This window comes from Triturus cristatus, chromosome 7 (assembly GCF_964204655.1).
Source record: "Triturus cristatus chromosome 7, aTriCri1.1, whole genome shotgun sequence".
Classification (NCBI taxonomy): domain Eukaryota; kingdom Metazoa; phylum Chordata; class Amphibia; order Caudata; family Salamandridae; genus Triturus; species Triturus cristatus.
Genome location: NC_140590.1, coordinates 107,583,651 through 107,603,329, shown reverse-complemented (window position 1 = coordinate 107,603,329; position 19,679 = coordinate 107,583,651). Strand labels below are relative to the sequence as shown.

Below are 19,679 nucleotides of genomic sequence, written 5' to 3'. Positions count from 1 at the left end.
ACAAAAGGAAAAGAGGGCACAGACCAAGTACAGGCACCAGGGGAAGACAGACAACAGTAGTCACAGACACCAAATAACAATAAAGGCAATACGATAAGGTACAGATGGTGATACAAACCTACGGCCTATCACTGGCCACCAGGGATGAGGCGCAGGTGGTAGCCTACAGGTGGAGGAGGGCTGCGAACTTCCTCAGCAGCGGCAGCTGGGGCAAGGACACACAGACGGTGCTGTGCGGAGAGGGAGCGACCTACCTAGCAGGGTCAAGGGTCGCTCACAACCCCACATGATTAGTGTCTGCACTGCTTTTCTTGGCCCATGTGCTCAGTGAAGGCAGACACACTGTCTATGGCAAGTGCTCCATGCAAGTGTAACACACACAGATTGTAAACACTGTTGTGTAATAAGCTTAAGGCAGCTAGACATTCAGACCTTTAGACATTCAGAGTGAAGCCAGTACACAGTTTGTGTAATAAGCTAAAGACAGCTAGACATTCAGGCAGTATAATAAGTGCACAGTTTGTGTAATAAGCTGTAGGGCGCAAGACATTCAGATAGAGTGTAAAGAGTGCACAGTTTGTGTAATAACTTTAAGACAGCAAGACATTCAAACAGAGTGAAGTCAGTGCGCAGATTGTGTAATAAGATGAAGATAGCTAGGCATTCAGGCAGAATGCAAACAGTGCGCAGTTTGTGTAATAAGATGAAGATAGCTAGGCATTCAGGCAGAATGCAAACAGTGCACAGTGTGTGTAATAAGCTGAAGACAGCTAGGCATTCAGGCAGAATGCATACAGTGCGCAGTTTGTGTAATAAGCTGAAGACAGCTAGGCATTCAGGCAGAATGCAAACAGTGCGCAGTTTGTGTAATAAGCTGAAGACAGCTAGGCATTCAGGCAGAATGCAAACAGTGCACAGTTTGTTTAACAAGATGATGGTCGCTAGAAATTCATACAGAATGTAAACAATGCACAGTGTGTGTAATAACTTCAAAGCAGCTAGACATTCAGTCAAAGTGAAGCCAGTGCACAGTTTGTGTAATAAGATAAAGGCAGCTAGACATTCAGACAGTGTGTCAACACTGCACAGTTTTAGGTGTTTAGTGAAGATAGGCGGAAAGACACGCTGTAAAACTGTAATAGTTGTATCATGTTTAGCACATCAAGACACACACTGTAAACACTGGTAGTTTGTATGTGTTGTATCTCTAGAGAGCGCGTCTGACTGTAAACAGTGCTCTTTTTGCATCACAAACATGGTGTACCCAGACTGGCGAAGGCCACAGAGGAGCGAAGAGACATGGGGAGGATGAAAGTGTAACCCCACTGAGGGTCCAACAGACCCCAGGAGCAGAGCAGTGTCCCCACTCCCACTTCCTTCCTAGGGGGGGTGCAATAGAGGGGGGAGGAAGTGGCAATAAAGGGAGAAAACCTGCAAAGAAAGAGCATGGGAGGCGGACAGGAACAGAAGTGATCCAAAGTCGAGGCCCGTCAAGGACAGAGCCGGCTTTAGGGCAGTGCGACCGGTGCAGCCGCACCGGGCTCTGGCCTGTGGAGGGGGCGCTGACGGTAGGTGAGGGTGCTGGGTTTAGCAGTAATTTATGATTGGAGAGATGAGGTTCATTTTTGCCAGGTGAAAGTGAGAGAATTGGAGGAGGCGTTCATGGAGTGTGGGGGGCGCCAAAAATGAAGGTCGCACGAGGCGCCACCAGCGCTAAAGCCGACCCTGCTCAAGGACCAGCACATCGTTCAAGCTGCCCAACCAAGAGGGGGCCGTAGAAGGTTAAATCATGTTCCATGTTTAATTACACTGGCAAGTGGGCAAAAGTGTTTAAAATAATTGTGCTTATTAATCCCAGTGACATCTCTGTATTTTTTTGTCATACAAAAGGATGGAAGTGACACACGTGCAGGCATTAATAGACAGGATTGAATTAACAGCTACTGAATCATGTTTATTGCAGCTTGTTATACCGTCTGTCTGAGCAGAGTTCGCGGAGTTCCGCTGTGCAAAACTCCGCGAAGAGAACCAAAAAACTCTGCCTCGCTAAGTAGAGTTCTGCAAGCGATTCTTGAACCTTCATCTGATCTTGCGTTTGTGCAACTGCACATTGTGTACTGCGATCATTGCGAGTGGACGCTCAATGGTGTTACAAAAACTACAAGTCCCACAATGCTGGCAGATATAAGTCACATAATATGGGGACATTTGGCGGCTGACAGCACCAGGAGTTGAGCCTCACCAGGTATCCTAAACTAAATCCTGACAAGTAATCCTTCTGTCACCCCCAACTATGTGACCCACTGTGAGCGCTGTGATGCTCTTATGTCTCTTTGAATGTGTGCAATTGATGCGGTGTGTAAGCTGTCGGTAGTGACAGTAGTGAAAGGGTGATGGGGTGTAGCTACTGTCTCAAGCAGTCTGGCATCTACGGTCATGTGGGGATAGGTGGTGCCCATAAAAGACTGGTGAGGCAGAGCGGAGTAACACAGCTGGCTCTCTGGAGTATTCGACGCCACCAGCCTTCCAGAGGTGCGGGGGTGCTGGAGACACCTCCATGTCTCCCTGTGCGCTAGAAACCCCTGACTGTCAGGATTCCTGGCCCTCGGAGCTCTGCTTCCTTGGGCCCTGTTCTTGTCACCCTCATTGTTATCGCAATTCAGGGTGTGCTAATACAGGGTGGCAGCTATCATTAGTGCATCATGTGCAGTGGCACCATGGCCCTGGAGCATGAGGGGCCTACCGTCCCACTTCCCAATTATGGCAGGATTATTACCTTACCTGCAGGCCCAGTGGCCCCCTTGGTACATCACTGTTTGCAAAGTGACAATGCTGAGGCCCAGAGTGTGCAGTGTGCAAAGGAAGCAGAGGGTGCGCATGCTGAGGTGAGATAATCTAGGGAGGAGAGATTTAACACCCAGGAAAAGAGTGAAAAGACAGTGAAGGAAGGGGCGGAGGAGAGAGATAAGGAAGGGTTGAGGAGACAGCAGAAGAAAAATCAGTGGACAATCAAGGAAGGGGCGAGCTAAGGGATGCAGGAGGAGACAATCAAGGAAAGGATGAGGTGACAATCGCGACAGGAGCACAGGATAAGTGAACAGAGAATAATGACGCGACTGAGGAAGGAGTGAGGGACCTCCAGGACTGGAGTGAGGAGACTCACAAAAGGATTCATACCAATAATTTAGGAAGGGCCCACGGGGCAGTCAAGAGGGGGGGCGGTCAGACAAAATTACATTCAAGGAAGGCATTAGGAGAAATTCAATGCAAAGATGAGGCCATGGCATAGGCCAGGACAGTTTGCCAAACCAGGAATTCTCTGAAATATTGTATGAGTGGTGCCTTGGAATGGGCTTAAAACTATTGCTTCTGGTCAATTGATGATAGAAATTGTTGTGAAAAATGCACAATTGAAATGAAATGAAAAATGAAATGAAATACCAGTATTTGTAAAGCGCGAACAAGTACCCTAGGGTGTCAAGGCGCTGGGGGCTGTCGGGAAGATTAAGCGAGCTATTGCCAAAGGTCACATGGTGCTGGGATTACCTACCGCCGGAGATCGAACCATGAGCCCCAGTGTTCCGGAGCCCGCCACACTGGCCGCTGCGCCACACCTCTTCCCAGTTCATGTCATTTTAAAAGGCATTCTCAGGGGGGACTGTCCTGATCCCCTCTTAGCCGGTTGTGCTCCCTCGCTGTGCTCACTTGCGCAGGCAAATTCAGGTTTGGATCTTAGGCTCCACAAGCTTCACAGTTGACCAGTCTCCACTGGGACTAACATCGAGAGATGGGGCAGAGTCGCCTGAACATGCCCCTAAGACCAGGAGTCCGATCGCTCCTACCATGTGGCCGAACGCTGGCCCGCTCTTAGAGAGCCGCAGTCCATCCCACCTCAGGTAACACTAATGCCTAAACAGAGCATTGACTGAGAATGTGACTGCCAGATTTGGGTGGGCGTTTGTTGATATTATTGCAACCTGCTTAAGTGAACTACCTAATCAAAGCATAGAGACTAACCTATGGACCACAGAACTCAGGAAAACTGCTTCATTTGTCCATAGTGAGCCTACAGCCAGTGGTTAATTTGTAAAAAAAAATAAGTGCCGGGACTCTCGTCAGGAGGCAGCTTGCACCAGCCCATTTCTCCTGTTAGCACCGCCGATAACAGAGCTAACTACTAACCATGAAAGTTTGGGGAGGATTTGGCGTAATCGCCAGAGCTGCCAACTTGGAAGGTGGGGAGGCAGGTTCGAGTCTCGGTGTCCTGTGATTCTGCGCATATTGCTTAATCTTAATCTTCCCATAAATAAATGTGTCCTTGACTGGTGCTCATGAAAAGCACTGGTGTTGTTGATTAAATGCGTGCGGGTGCTGAGCACCAGAAACCACCGGCTCAAATTAAGCACTGCCTGCAGCTGTCTAAGGTTTCTGTCTGTTCAGTCATGGAGCATCCGTAGAATACCTTACTTCTGGTGATTTATGTACAGTATTGAGATGTAATGAAAACACTTCTCTTTTTCTTGAAAGAAAAGCCCTGATCTGGATGTTGGCTTATTGTGTGTATTCTTTGACTGCTCGAGTTCTGAGACTCCAAACCCTCTCTGCTGCTCTGAGACAGCTTGAACTACTCATCCTCGCCAGCTTGAGAGTCAAGTGTGGGAGGGGTGTACTCAGGGGCATCGCTTTGTGGGGTCTTTGGGGTGTGGCTAGTCGCGGCCAGCATGGCTCGTGGGTCGGGGCAGGCACCGAGGGTGTGGGGGGCAGGTGTCGCGCCTGGGTAATGTGGATCAGAAATTTAAAAACTTACCTCGAGACCGGGTCCCGCGTCTTCTCTGCTCCTTCTCTCCTGCCTGCGACATGAACAGGAAGCAGGCAGCTAGGTTTCCTCCCCTAAGCCAATCACAATACTGCGATGCAGCATGGTGATGAGTCTGAGCGCCGTGACATGCCGCTCGGCCATGGGCTGGAGGGGTGGGCATGTTCTCCATGCAGGCTGTAATGCAACCTGCATGGAGAACAGGGAAATGCACATGACTGGTTTGGACGGCCCGAGAGGGCCGACCAAACAGCCACTGCGCACTTAGGAGTGGGCAAACCACTCCTTCCCTGCCCTGCTCTCAGAGCAGAGCAGCCCCGCCCACCTGATTAATAGCAGTGGGGCGACGCGGGGAGCCGCATCTAAACAAATGCATTCTTGGCTGTGCAGTTGATCTAGGGCTCCTGAGTAGGATCTGCTATCTCTGTGCTGTTTTTTAGGTCTCGGCTAGCGAAGTCTGCGCTTGCGCAGTCTCGCTCGCTCGATTTAATGACTTGGAGAAGAGGGGCTTGAACCCGCCCCTCTTCTCTCCTCTTCTCCATTGGCTGGCCTCTTAAATGCTGGCCAGCCATTGGAGAAAAGGCTTGTCTCGCCAAACAAGCCCCGTCCTTTTCGGATTCGGGGGCGTGGTTTTTCGTTACTTTTCGCTGGGCATGTTTTTCTCTCCTCCAGCCAATGGCAAGAGGAGAGAAAAAGAAAAACACGCCCCCGAATCCGAAAACGCCGCTGCGTTTCTCCGAGGCATTTCTGCTTCACCTCGGAGAAAGGTGGCGCTGTTAATGGCGTCCTCTCCCCCTGCTGTCGGCTCCCGTGTCGGACTGCAGATTCACGAGAGGGGGACCTAAAAAAATAATCTATTTCACTGCAACTGTCCCCCGATTTCAAGTACAAAAAGTGGTAGCTTGTTTAACTCGTCATGCTCACCGAGATGTTGGTCACGACTTGCGTCCACCGTGAGTATACTTAGATTTAGAGGCTAAACAATAGAGCCAAGACCAATAGGTTTTGCCAAATCTTTTTTTTATAACGGAGACGATGTGTTGAGATGGACACTGATATGAGATGATGCAATATGGAACGTGCCCCGCGGTCTCTGTTCTATGGGATATTTATAGTTAGAACGATGTGGGGGCAATGGACTCAGAACGAGGGGCACTGGCTTGCTGCTGACGTGTTCCAAATTGCTGTAAATGATTACTAAAGTTTATTCAATTCGAAATCCTAACATGCTGACTTCTTTTTATCTCCATTCCCAACAGGGTAAATGTAGTCCTCATTTTGTTGCCATACTTCTTTTGTCTCCTTTCTATGTTACTCGCAGCACCTACTATAGTTACAGGAAAAGCTGCAACGTCTGACCGATAATCCGGTTACCGTTAACACCCATTGGTTGCGATCTCGGCTCTCGACGTCACTTCCGGTAGGTGAGGCCGCGTTTCCGGCCGCCATTTCGGGCTGCGCTCGGGGGTGGTGGCGCCATGTCCGGGCACTTCGATTCAGAGGACCGCGATGCTTGGTACTGGGGGCGACAGACCCGAGTCGAGGCAGTGGCCCTTTTGCAAGGCCAGCGACACGGGACGTTCCTGGTCCGCGACTCGGCCACAATCCCTGGGGACTACGTGCTCTCTGTGTCCGAAAACTCGCGAGTGTCCCACTACATCATCAACAGGGGGAGTAAGTGCTGCTGGGAAAGAAGGGAACGAGTTGTGGAGTCTCTGGGCGCTTATCTGCAGCAATTGCATGCGCTCTATCAATTCTAATGCATCTTTATATACATCTACATAAGTAAAGAGCTCTGGTGTCTGGAACTAGAATGGAAAGTTTGGGGGTGGGGAAGCTTGTCTAGACGCTTGGACGGTATAACTACTTATTTTTTTTTTTTGTATCAGGGTCCGTTATTTATCGTCATAAAATTGCAAGGTACAATACTGATTAAGTCGTCAACAACTATGTTAAAAATCCTTATGGCCATCTAAGTCCACGCTGCAGGTCCCGTTTATATTTATCTTCACCTTAGATAATTTGTGTTTTCCAGATGTTTGTTTTTTCATGCAATATGACAGCAGAGCGGCATGTCTGCAACATATAAACATTGAGTAAAACATTTACTTCAACTGTGTGGCTCTGTGTGGGGGTGGCTCTGTGTGTGGGGGTGGCTCTGTGTGTGTGGGGGAGGGTCTGTGTGTGTGTGGGTGGCTCTGTGTGTGTGGCTGTGTGTGTGTTGGTGGCTTTTTTTGTAGGTGGCTCTATACGTGGTGGGTCTGCCTGTGTGTGGGTAACTGTGTGTGTGTAGGTGACTCTGTGGGTGGCTCTATTTGTGTGTGGGTTGCTCTATGTGAGTGGCTCTGTGTGGGTGGCTTTGTGTGTGTGGCTCTGTGTGTGGGTGCAAATGCAATAGGTCTCGCATTACGCAAAAGGAGCGACGTTTTGACTGAAGTCAAGCCACCGCTGCTTCTGATGATAGTCTCTTTTCTACTTCTACGGAGCGAAGCAGGCGCTGGGACTCCTGTGGATACCGGCTACAGCGGGCGGCGGTGCTGCAGAGGCTCTTGTAGCGGCACTGGTGGCCGCTCCTTGTGTACGGTGTGTGAAGCGACAGCCATGCCAAGCAACCCCCCCCCAAAAAAATTGTCTTAACCCCGTGTAACCCACTCACCTCAAACCAGGTACTGCAAAATCAAGAGCTTCTCTCCCACAAACCCGTCTTCTATACAAAACCCTCCCCATTTTAATTAATCTCCCATTCCATCCCTCAAATTGGTAGCTCAGCGATAGCGTGACATGCCCGGAAATTGGCCTAATATACTGAGTTCAGTCTGCCGCCTTTGTTTTGAGTAGAAATAACTTGGTGCCTTGAGAACAGTTACCGATCTCTGCATAGTCTCCACCTATGACGAGGGTTCTTCCTGGTCCCCTCCTGCGGCTGTCTTCAGCACCCAGTCTCCTTGTGAGCTTATCCCTTCTAAGAGTCGAATCTTGTTTTCTAAGCATCCGACACTCTCAAGGTATCCTTCTTTTCAGACCGCCGCTACCACTTTTACCTTTAAAACCTTTCGACCACACTACATCATTTCCCCATCTGAGACGGTATATTTGAGACTGGAGCCCACTACAACGCACCCACTTTGTTGATCACCTCGAGCCCTGTCCCATTTTAGGACACCAATTGTCAGTTTTAATGTGCTGATTACTATACAGAGCACTCTCACTGATACACCTGTACTCAGTGGATTACCCATGGACATCTGAAGCTGGACATATGACCTGTCCATCCAACTTGATTTATACATGTGAGTTCAGAGGACGTTAAGGGTTCAGGATATGCTTCCTCGTTTTTTTTCCCTTTAGGCAAGAACATTGAAACCTAAATGGAGTTTGCACTGGAGTATATATTATGATGTAGTAGGAGGGTCAGTTGTAATCATATATCTGATGTATTTATCACGTCCCTTTGTAATGAAATAGTGATGAGAGACAGGTAAGAGGTGCATAAGAAAGATTGTCTGTAGAGAGAAAGAAGCAAAACAAGGTAAACTTTATAGAATGGTATACTAGTACGTTAAGCAGGTCCCAGTTAGATAATTACAAAGTGCCTCCATTGTATTGTGTACAGTACGGAACCAAAGTAGTCTGAGAATCGAGTCAAGGTGGGAATGGAATGTGATTTAATCAAACCAAAGTGGATGAAGGAATTACCTTGACAGGGAAAGTCAGTTAGCGTGTGATCGGTTGAAATTTTTTTTTTATTTATGAGGAAAAAACAATTTGTGACGTGTGAAGGTAAAAGATGTTTGATACAAGTTATCTTCAGTAAGTAAACTTTAGTTGCTTCAGTTATTAAAACCCTTGCAACAATATACAAAACATTCGAGTTTAAAATCTATTTAAAATAGCAGATTAAGATAGTCAAAAGTTGGCGCCCCAGATGGTACAAAAGACTTTTTTTAAAGTGCGGTGGTGCAAGTTGCTTTTTGGCATAGGCAAAAGTACACAGGTTTTGTGGAGCTTGCTTATGAGTTCTGCATAGGAGCCAAGATAGCACAAGGGTGTGCTGTAAGTTTCCTCTCCCAGACTAGCAGCCTGGCCCCTGGAAACAAGATACAGGTTTTATTTACGGGTTATCGTGGGACTGCACTCAACGCTTTTTCCATCTTGCTAATTTTTTGTTCAAATCTGTTTAGATATTTCGGAAGCAGCAGTTCTTGTCTTTGTTTTCCCGGGGCTTGCAACTAGTGCACCAATCCTGGATGTACTGCAAAGTGTGGATTGGAAAACAAAATGTGTACTGCGGCTCTGCGTCCAGGGATGTGGTCTTTTTACCATACTGCTAACATTTTGTAAGGATATCAGCAATGGACATTGAAATGGGACCATTCAAGGCCCCTTTCAGGCAAAAGCACTCACTGATTTCTGAATAGTGAGTGTAAAAGCGTTAAGGTAACAATGTTGTTCCTGCTTGCATTTCACATGGTTTGCTAATTTTTGCATTCCCCTATGAGTGTTTGCTTTTTCCAGGATGATGTTACTTTTTTTTGTAGGCCGCATATTGCTCTTGTCCATTGCGTCATTTAAATTGAGCATCATCCAGGTGTTTATAGCCGGCAGCAATTGGGTTGTAGCTGAAGGCAGTGTGAGTTTTTGTCAGCGGGACAGTATGGTGTTCAGTGGGGGAGAGGATGTGGCACTATGGCCAGAGCTGCTGAATTTTGACCTGTGTCCTCATGAATTGTCTGTGGGAGGTTCTATGTGTGTGTGTGTGTGTGTATGTGTGTGCCTCTGTGTGTGTGGCTCTGTGTGGGTGGCTTTTTTTGTAGGTGGCTCTATGCGTGGGTGGCTCTGTCTGTGTGTGGGTTGCTCTATGTGAATAGCTCTGTGTAGGTGGCTTTGTGGGTGGCTCTGTGTGTGTGGGTGACTGTGTGTGTGGCTCTGTGTGTGGGTGCAAATGCAATAGGTCTCGCATTTGAGAGAGATTAAGCTATTGGCATTGTAAATAACAATGCCATTTCTTTAAATGTTTTAAAAACAAAAACATAAACAAAAATAATGTCATGAGCAATGCCAATAGCTCTAACTTTAACAATGCCGAGACCATTGCATTGTAAATGCTCGTTCTCGTTGTTCTCATTTCACTAAGAGATTTTAACTTTATCTGTTTGGGATCGGGATCTTAAGTATATGTAGGGACCAGTTTACCAAACTAGTAGTAAATCTACATCCATAGAAGTACTCCTTGAATTGGTGCAAATTGACTACTTTTTGAAATTCACTGGCATTGGCATGGGAAGCAAATTACTAGCAATCAAACACTCAAAAGGTGATCGGACGAAAGCTGGCAAATGGCCTACTGTTTGGCAATTGTTTGTGTAGCATTTTCGCCCACTGTGTCGCTCAATAAAGAGGCCCACCTAATGCAGATCAGTATTGACCCTCTTCCTCATTGAAATAGCCGCCCAAACCTCAGTCACACCGAGCGGCCCAATGCGTTTTTAGTTGGGAAATCCGAGTCACATCCCCCAACTCTCACGGATGAAGCTACGCCCCGGGCTGTAGGTGGCCCAGATTGCAGGTCCAAAACAGCACTGAGCCCGGGACACCAGAGGGGAACGTCCTCAAAACTCACAGTTGTGGCCCAGTAGCCATGTCCTCCACCCGAACAAAGTCTGGCAGGTGCTACCTGAGCTGTACCGGTTTGGTCAAGAAGGGGACGTTACGCTGCTGCCCAGTTTTATGTTTTATGTAAATAAGGGGAACTTGCACTACTACTGTCTGATCAGTACCTGCTTTGCGAAAGAAAGAACATTTTGCTGTTTCTACAAGAGATAGAGAAACGAAAAAGGAAGAGAGACAACCAGGGCCAGTGTAGGAGGGCGGCCAGGATATAAGGACGCGGAGACTGTGTAAGGTTTCCTGAATGGTGGATTTTTATTGGTTTTATAATCAGAGAGGTTTGAGTCCTCAGTGGCTTGGTTGGTGAGAATGGTGATGGGATTGTCTTTTTCCTCAGGATATAACAGTGTTCTGATTCCTATTTATTCTTTCTTCAGATAGTCTCCCTCAGGCAGTGCTTAATTTGTGCCTGTGGTTTCCGCTGCTCGACACCGGCACGTAATTGGCAACACAGGCACATATGGCAGTCTCTCACATGGTGGCGCTGCTTGTCTAAATAAGAGAGGAGCACAACCACAGTTATTTATTCGTTCAATGAACACTAAAAATGACCACTCCCTGCCGCCCACACCGTCTTCATAGCCTGGGAGGGTTAGAATAGTCTACATTGTCGCACTTGTAGGAGTGTGATGGTTGCTAGTTGTGTTTCTACCATCATTGGCAGCGCTGGCAGCATCTTTGGGTGGTGCACGCTGTCGTGGCATACTGATGAGGGCCTGATATGTATTTCTTTACAAATTAAACTTAAGCTCTGCCCTCAGGATGGTGCCACCCAGAGTCTCTGGAAAGAAATGGCGGTAAGTAGGAGGTTTTTATACCCTCACCACAATAGCGATCATGATAAATGTGGGGATTAATAGTAGGGTCATGTGTAATATCCGTTTGGTTTTATTGGGTTATGCCTTTCCAAGCTTGAGCTTGCTTTTTGCTATCGCCCGTGACCTTTCTCCCTCACCCCTCTTTCAGTGATACAGCATAACCGGTAAGTTTGCAGGTGACCCGAGTGGGTTGATTTGTTATTGGTACTTCCGTTTGGCATAATCCCCCTTTCCCGTCAGATTCTAGAGCAAACAGAAAATAATCAAGTAATCAGTACTCGTTGCATTGCAGCATACGGCGGCTGACTGAAAGCGTCTCCATTAAAGTGAAGAAGTGCACAAATGTAGAACATAAACAACTAATGAAACCTAAGTGTAACAAACAAGGAAGGTGCGGAATCCCATCACCATAGCACTCCCTTCCTGCACCCTCCCCCGCTTCACTCACCCGCCACGCGGCAACCCTCTTGAGTTGCTTTGGCTCTTCAGGGTCCTCCGGCCTCGTCCACCGTTCCTCGGTCCAGATCTCCTGAGTCTCTTTGAGGCTGGTGGAGTCCTCGTCTTTCAGCTTGCTTCCATCTTGCGGCTCTTTCTCTGCTCCGTCGCGGGTTTGCTGCTCCTCAAAACTCGTGGCCCTCCTCACGAATGACCACTGTACGTTCACAATATCTTTTCTTTCTCAACCTGAAAGTCCTGATTGGTCAATGATTGTCATGACTCCGCTCATCTACCAAAAGACACAGGTGCACTGGCGGAGCTTTTTCAGGTAAGTAAGGGAGTGATAAAGCTCCTTCCTAACATCTGTCTTTCCTTACTTTCTTACTAGAAAGACATCTTTCTTGGGGCTGTCGGGAAAGGAGATCAGTGTTGGTGTGATTTACTCCTTTTCGGTGTACGTTTTGAAATCGGACTGGCTGCAAGGCTAGAAACCAATGTAAAACATGGTCATTCTTTCCTTTATTCTGGCCCATCCATTCAAGTAGGGTGCAATCCTTAAAGAGACTAAATTAAGCCCTCTAGATAGTACCATAGGTTCTCTATGGCCCACTTGATGGCTAGAGCTTCCTTCTCAAATACTGCATAGTTTTTCTCTCTGGTAAACGGCTTCATACTAATAAACACCACAAGCCTTTCCTATCCATTTTTATCTGTCTGTGATAGAACCATCCCAAGACCCACCACTGAGGCGTCAGTCTGTAGAATAAATAGTTTGGTGTAATCAGGACTAGAAAAAACAGATTGAGGTAAGGGATTGTTTCAGGGCCTGAAAATCCTCCAATAGAGCAGGGGAAGGGATTTTACTATCTGTTCAGTCCTAGTATTCTTTTTCATCAAATCCCTTGAGGGAGCAGCTATTTGTGAAAAAAAACAGGATGACCCATCTGTAGTAACCGAGGAGTCCCAAAAAAGCACGCTGATCCATTTTGGGCTTGGGCATGGGGACTTCGGATATGACTGCGATATTCTCAGAATGAGGCCGAATATGTCCCTCTCCCAAGAGAAATCCCAGATATTTCACCTTCCTTGCTGCTAAGTGGCTTTTGACAGGATTTACCTTTAGACCACAAGTGTCCAAGACCTGAATAACAGTGTACCGGTGACTCAAGTGTGTTTCCCAGGAAGGACTGTAGATGACGATGTCATTGATGTACGCAGCCGAAGATTTGCCATGAGGCTTTATTATGGTGTTCATCATGCGTTGAAACACTGCAGGGGCAACATGTAGCCCAAATTGCAATACCAGGAAGTGAAACAGACCCCCTTATGTGGAAAAAGCCATTTTCTCCTCATCTTGCTCCCTTAGGGGGGCTTGCCATTATTCCTTGCATTGTTCTAACATAGAGATATATTTATCCTCCCCTAATCTCTCTTCCATTTCATCCACCCAGGAAAGGGGATAGGAATACAATGTGGAGATTTTGTTTACTTCTCTAAAGTCAATACAGTAGCGTACTGAACCATCAAGTTTCGGTACAAGCACTATCAGAGAATTCCATTCACGGATGAAGGGCTCAGTGACCTCATCTGCAGCATTTGCTTCACCTCTTTCTCTGATATTTCTCGCCGTGCTTCGGGGAGACAATAAGGCTTTAACTGTACTTTCTTCCCTGAATGTGTATCTACAGGGTGTTTCAATAAAGTAGTGTGACCAGCGACAAAGGAAAATATCTTTTGGTGGGGCTGTAGCAAGTTTGACAGTTTATGAGCTAAGGGGACAGGAAGGTCAGGATATATGCACTGGACATGCAAAGCAGTTTCCTTTAAGACCCTTCCCATCAAAACAGGCAATGACCCTCCCATTTCTTTAAGAGGTGTATGTGGTACATTTGTGTCATTTTTTTTGTTCGAATCTGCTTCGACTTGATAAATAACCGGGGTTACCTTTTCCACTACCGCACCGGGGCCTTGCCATTGTCCCAGGAGCTTATGTTCGGGTGAGGGTATCATTAACACCACTCATTCTCTTACATCGAGGGTCCTTTCCCTGGCCTTTTTACCATATTAGGTTTTCTGGTTTTGCTGAGCATGTTCCATATTGGTTCTTACAGTACTCCTTTTTTGTCTCAGATGGGTTTTAAGACTCGTCACATAGTCAAGAAGCGGTTTCGTCCCATCCATTTCTTGTCCCCAGTCTTCTCCAGCCATGTTGAGAAGAGAGTGAGTTTGTCACCCAAAGAGAAGATCAAAGAATGAAAACCTAGGACTTGTTTTAACCTTGCAGCTAATAGCAAAAAAGGCCACGGGTAAAATACATTCCCATTTCCGGGATTCTAACTCACATAACTTTTTTAGGGTACACTTCAAGGTGGCATTATACCCCTCGAGGTCTTCCATTTGAGGGTGATAAGCCAGAGTATGAATTTGTCTAACACCGGATTGCTGGCACACCTGTCTCATGAGTCATGAAATGAAGGGGGTTCCCTGGTCGGTCAAACTCTCCTTTGGAAACCCACCCCTTGAAAAGAAGTTTACCATGGCCTTCGCTACGTTAGTGGTGTTTGGTTGTCTTAGTGCCACCGCTCCGGGATAACGAGGCATAGTCCACGGTCACCAAGCCATAGCAGCATTATACAAAGACAATGAAATATACATGTATAAATCAGTCTATTGGAAATGTTACATAAAACAATGCCGATTACAAGGTGCAGGAATCACATTTCGCCGATACTAGGAGGCAGGCTATTTTAAGAGTGTTTGGTCTGGAGAAGCAGAAATTCAGGATTTAAAAACCTACCACAGTGGTTGATTTTACTTTATTGATAAAAATAAATTTCTACTCAAACAAACCTTTTTAACAGCATTAGGATAATGAAAGACTGTGAAAAAACATAATGTTCTAATCAATACCTTGCAGATTTCATGCAGATTTTTCATTACAGTTCATAGGTCACTGTGCTATGGTTCTATATTTAATTTATGAACTGCAAAAAAGGATCTCAGTGACAAAAGCAGTAACCCACTGAGCTATCCGTAAAATACTGTCCCGTGATCTGCACACTACGCTTTCAGGAACATTTCCAAACACAGGCTCCGTGCCCCATTCCACCAAAGGTCAGTGCCAGGTGCGAGAAAACAAGGAAGGAAGAAAAGAAAGAAACTATGGTATAAAGAAAAAAATGACAAAGTAAGAAAGAAAAAAGAAAAAATGGCGAAAATAAACCAAGAAAAAAAGCAAAACTAAGAGAATAAAAGGAATGAAGAATAAATGAAAGAAAGACCAAAGAAAGATACAAAAAAAAGACACAAAAGGGAGAGAATGCAGGAATTAAAGGATAACAGGTGGAAAAGAATGAAAACACAAAGACGAGAGAAACATTAAAAGAAATATTGCAAAAGACGGGCGAAGTGGATAAGAAATCCAAGCCAAAGCAGACCTAGGCAGGCTATACGATTGGGCGGGCACGTAAAACAGATAATTAGATGTCCTTATCTGACCCCGGGCGCACCGGGCTTGCTAAATTAAAACTTTAAAAAAAGCAGCGGAGAACACTCCCTCTACGACTGCCCATTTTTTAACCATTTTGTCCTCGCTTTCGACGTGTTTTTTTCTCCTTCTCTTCCAGGCTCAGCTCGAAAACACAGATACTTCCTGCTATGAACCGTGTTTCCAGAGCTGCAGAGCTAAAAACAAACAGAGAAAGACAATGATACGAAATGCTTCCTCCCCAGTCTGACAGATGCACAGGTAGGGCAATGTACATGCTTAATCTGTTGATTTAGAAAAGATCTTAAACCGTGTTTTTGGTAGATGACAAGCGCCTCTGTCATGTCTGACAATGCGCATGATCCTCGCTACTATGTTGCATTGTGGGACTTGTAGTTTGAAGTTTACCAGTGTGCGTCTAAGCAATCAAAACTCTGCACCGCAGGTGCTACTGGCTTAAAGCTCAGGGCTAAACAGCTAAGCTTGTGTCGGATGTGAGAGGGTCGTGTAGACGTCATTGTGTTTATTTGCATTCTGGGTTTTTGTTCCTGCGTTCAAAATCAGCAAAACTACAAGTGCCGAATGCAGAGGGATGTAAAAACCGCCTGCACCCGATGAGATGTTTACTGTCTAGAGACCGTTTCTGATGCTTCTACCTACATTTGAATAACATAACTAAATTTAGAGATTCTGTTAAAACATATTAATAACGTCACTGTTGAGGTAGCAGTAACAAAAAAGTAGTGGTGTGCGTGTGCGTTTCTCTGACGCAATCACCGGTGCAGCACGAGCAGCAGGAATGCTGGTTTCTCTCACACAGAATAGCCACAGCCACAGCATGTGCAGTAACACAAGAGGCTTCCTTCACACACAGAAAAAGTGCAGTAAGGTCCCAGGAGCATTCTTCTCACACACATGTCTGACCCAATATACGCAGCAGCACACAGATCGAGTAAAGCCAGCAAGCTTCGCTCAGACACACAACAGCAATGTCTGGTCTGCGAGAAGGAGCAGTGCAAGCTTCTCTCACAACCACAACAGGCGCAGCATAGATGGGAGAATTGGAAGCTTTCTTTACCCAAAGCGTGTATGCCCCGTCCAAAAAGTAGCAGCACAAGCTTCTCTCACATCCATCACCGGTGCAGCATAGATGGAAGCATTGGAAGCTTTCCTCACCCAAAGAGTCTCTGTCCTGTACAAGAAGCAGTAGGGCAAGCTTCTCTCACATCCACAACAGGTGCAGCATAGATGGAAGCGTTGGAAGCTTTTTTAATTCATAGAGTCTCTGTCCTGTCCAAGAAGCAGCAGTGCAAGATTCTCTCACATCCACAACCGGTGCAGCATAGATGGAAGCGTTGGAAGCTTTCTTTAGCCAAAGAAACTCTGTCCCGTCCAAGATGCAGCAGTGCAAGCCTCTCTCACATCCACATCATGTGCAGCATAGATGGAAGCGTTGGAAGCTTTCATCATGCAAAGAGACTCTGTCCAGTCCAAGTAGTAGCAGTGCAAGCGTCACTCACATCCAGAAAAGGGGCAGCATAGATGGATGCATTGGAAGATTTATGAATCCAAAGAGTCTCTGTCCAGTCTAAGAAGCAGCAGTGCAAGCTTCTCTCACATCCCCAACAGGTGCAGCATAGATGGAAGCATTGGAAGCTTTCTTCATGGACAGAGACCCTGTCCAGTTCAAGAAGGCACAGTGCAAACTTATCTCACACCCACAATAGGTGCAGCATAGATGGAAGCATAGGAAGCTTTATGAATTCAAAGAGACTCTCTCTGGTCCAATAAGCAGCCGTGCAAGCTTCTCTCACATCCACAACAGGTGCCGTATAGATGGAAGCATTGAAAGCTTTTTTAAACCAACGGGACTCTGTACAGTACAAGAAGCAGCAGAGCAAGCTTCTCTCACACCCACAACAAGTGCAGCACAGATGGAAGCATTAAAGCTTTTTCAATTCAAAGAGACTCAGTCCAGTCCAAGAAGCAGCGGTGCAAGCCTCTCTCACTTCCACAACAGATGCAGCATAGATGAAGCATTGGAAGCTTTCTTCATGCAAAGAGAATCTGTCTGGTCAAACAATCAGCTGTGAAAGCTTCTCTCACATCAACAACAGGTGCAGCATAGTTAGAGGCATTGGAAGCTTTCGTCACCCAAGGAGTTCCTGTCCAGTCCAAAAAGCAGTAGTGCAAGCTTCTTTCCCATACACAACACATGCAGCATAGATGGAAGCATTGGAAGCTTTCCTAATCCAAGGACACTCTGTCCAGTCCAAGAAGCAGCAGTGCAGCTACAATGGCAAGCAAACACTGGCAAATCTAAGAGGTCTAGCCTTGGGGATCTATTGGTTATTCCAATTGTGGTAGCCAAACATCCGCGATGCTGTGCAGCATGACATTTAAAATGGGAAAAAAAGAGAATGCCAGCTGCGTCATTCTGGAGGCAGATGCAGCAAGCATACGTGCACCCACAAAATGATGTGAGCCCTTTTGTTTCTTTTTGTTTGGCAATCCAATTTGGATCAGTGAAGAAAAAGAAAAAGTTGACCAGTTGAATGGGAAGCAACATAAAGGGGAATGTGGGTGTAATCATGAAGGGCTGAGGAAGCAAGAGGACGGCGGGGGGGGGGTTAAGAAACACGAGGGCAGGGGGTACAAAACAACACCATGGCGCTGGTGGGAGTTTAGCAACACAGCGGCATTCGTGGGGATTAGCAAAACGTGGGCATTGGTGGGGAGAAGCAATTTATAGGGCGCAGTAGGGGGAGGAAAACAGACGGTGGGGATGGAGGTGAACCAGGTGGAAGTGAGAGAGTAACGTGGAGTTGGGTGGGAGAAGCACACAGGCAAAAAGCAACACAGGGGATACGCACACAACGGTATCAAGGAGGATGGCGGAAGAGACACACAGGCAGCAAAAGAGCAACCCGAGCGAGCTTGGCAGAGGGGAGAAGTACATGGGGGAGACTGCTGGAACACATACAAACTTGTTGGATGCTTAAACAAAAAGAGAAAAACAGCACCTTCTATTGGAGCAGTGGAAGGATACAAGTAATGTGTTCATGCTCCATGGGAGTGACAAACACATGAAGTGGGAAGAAGCCCACCCACGCTAACGAATAAGAAGAAAGCGAATGAGAGTGACGTTGAAGCCAACCAATAGTAAGCAATGAGCCCAATGTGAGCTGATAATATGTCTCAGAGGACCCCACCGTAAGTTGCATTTTCACTCCATGTGCATGCGCAGTCTTAGGCAAGAACTAAAAACAGCACCAGGCAGGAGCAGTGGAAGCACAGGACATGTGTACATGGCAGCGATACACGTGTACATTGGAAACAAAACATGAACAGCACTAGTTGAACTCCAGAATGAAAGTTCCACTCACACGAAGAACAGTTTGAGAACAGGCATCATTAGTGCAAGACTCGTTCGCACATATAGAGCTAGTACAGCACATGTAGCGCCAGCGCCGCCTTCTTACCCACTCACAAACGAGACACAGTATTTGCCGCAGCTGTGTAAGGTTCGCTGTGATATACAGACTGGTGGAGTACAGCCATTAGCAGGACGAGCTTCACTCACATACAGTAGGCACAGAATAAAAGCAAGAAGCAGGGACAGCTTCCCTCATACAACTAACTAGTACAGGATGGACAGAAACTGTGCACACATTCACCACACACAATACAGGAAGAGAATGGACAGCAATTGGGCAAGCTTAACTGACGTATGGCGGGCACAGCACAGCACAGGCACCGCAGTTCTAGCGCTCTCATGTGGTGACCAGCAGTTCTAGCGCTTGCCCTCTTTCTCACAACAAAGACCCATCTGGCCCGCTAGGTGCAGCACAGGTGGAGCAGTGGAACCCTCTCTTGTATATAGCGGCGTCATTATGGAGGCAGACGCAACAAGCATACGTGCACCCACAGACTGACGTGAGCCCTTTTTTTCTTTTTGTTTGCCAATCCAATTTGGATCAGTAAAGAAAAAGAAAATAAATTGACCAGTTGAATGGGAAGCAACACGAAGGGGGATGTGGGTGTAATCATGATGGGCAGAGGAAGCAAGAGGACGGCGGGGGGTTGAAGATTGGGCAAGCTTAACTGACATATGGCGGGCACAGCACAGGCACAGCAGTTCTAGCGCTCTCATGTGGTGACCAGCAGTTCTAGCGCTTGCCCTCTTTCTCACGACAACAACTATATTGTACATAGTGTAGCTACAGCACAAAAGCACCAGTTCCAGCATTCCCCTCATAAGCATCTGGCTTCAGTGCATGCAGCATACGTAGCAGTGGTTGCAAGCTTCTCACACACAGAGTAGCACAGCATGGGCAGTGAGCGGCGAACCAAGATTCTCCCATACACAACATGTTATGCTATGTTCGGTATATTTGTAAAGTGCTCTATCACCCAGTAGGGTATCCTGATGCTGAGTGTGTCTAACCAAAGA

The 19,679-nt window shown here is 46.7% G+C and overlaps 2 long non-coding RNA genes across 11 annotated transcripts in view; one reads left to right on the top strand and one right to left on the bottom strand.

The window, feature by feature from the left end:
• The window catches only part of LOC146808946 (uncharacterized), a 109,480-nt gene that overhangs the window by 63,714 nt on the left and 26,087 nt on the right, over positions 1 to 19,679 (bottom strand). The gene's annotated exons all lie outside the window — the stretch shown is intronic.
• LOC146808945 (uncharacterized) overlaps positions 15,326 to 19,679 on the top strand; it is a 588,451-nt gene continuing 584,097 nt past the window's right edge. For all 10 annotated transcript variants that reach the window (XR_014966289.1, XR_014966287.1, XR_014966293.1 and 7 more), the window contains exon 1: positions 15,326 to 15,487. This is a non-coding gene — a long non-coding RNA (uncharacterized LOC146808945). The remainder of the gene's footprint in view (positions 15,488 to 19,679) is intronic.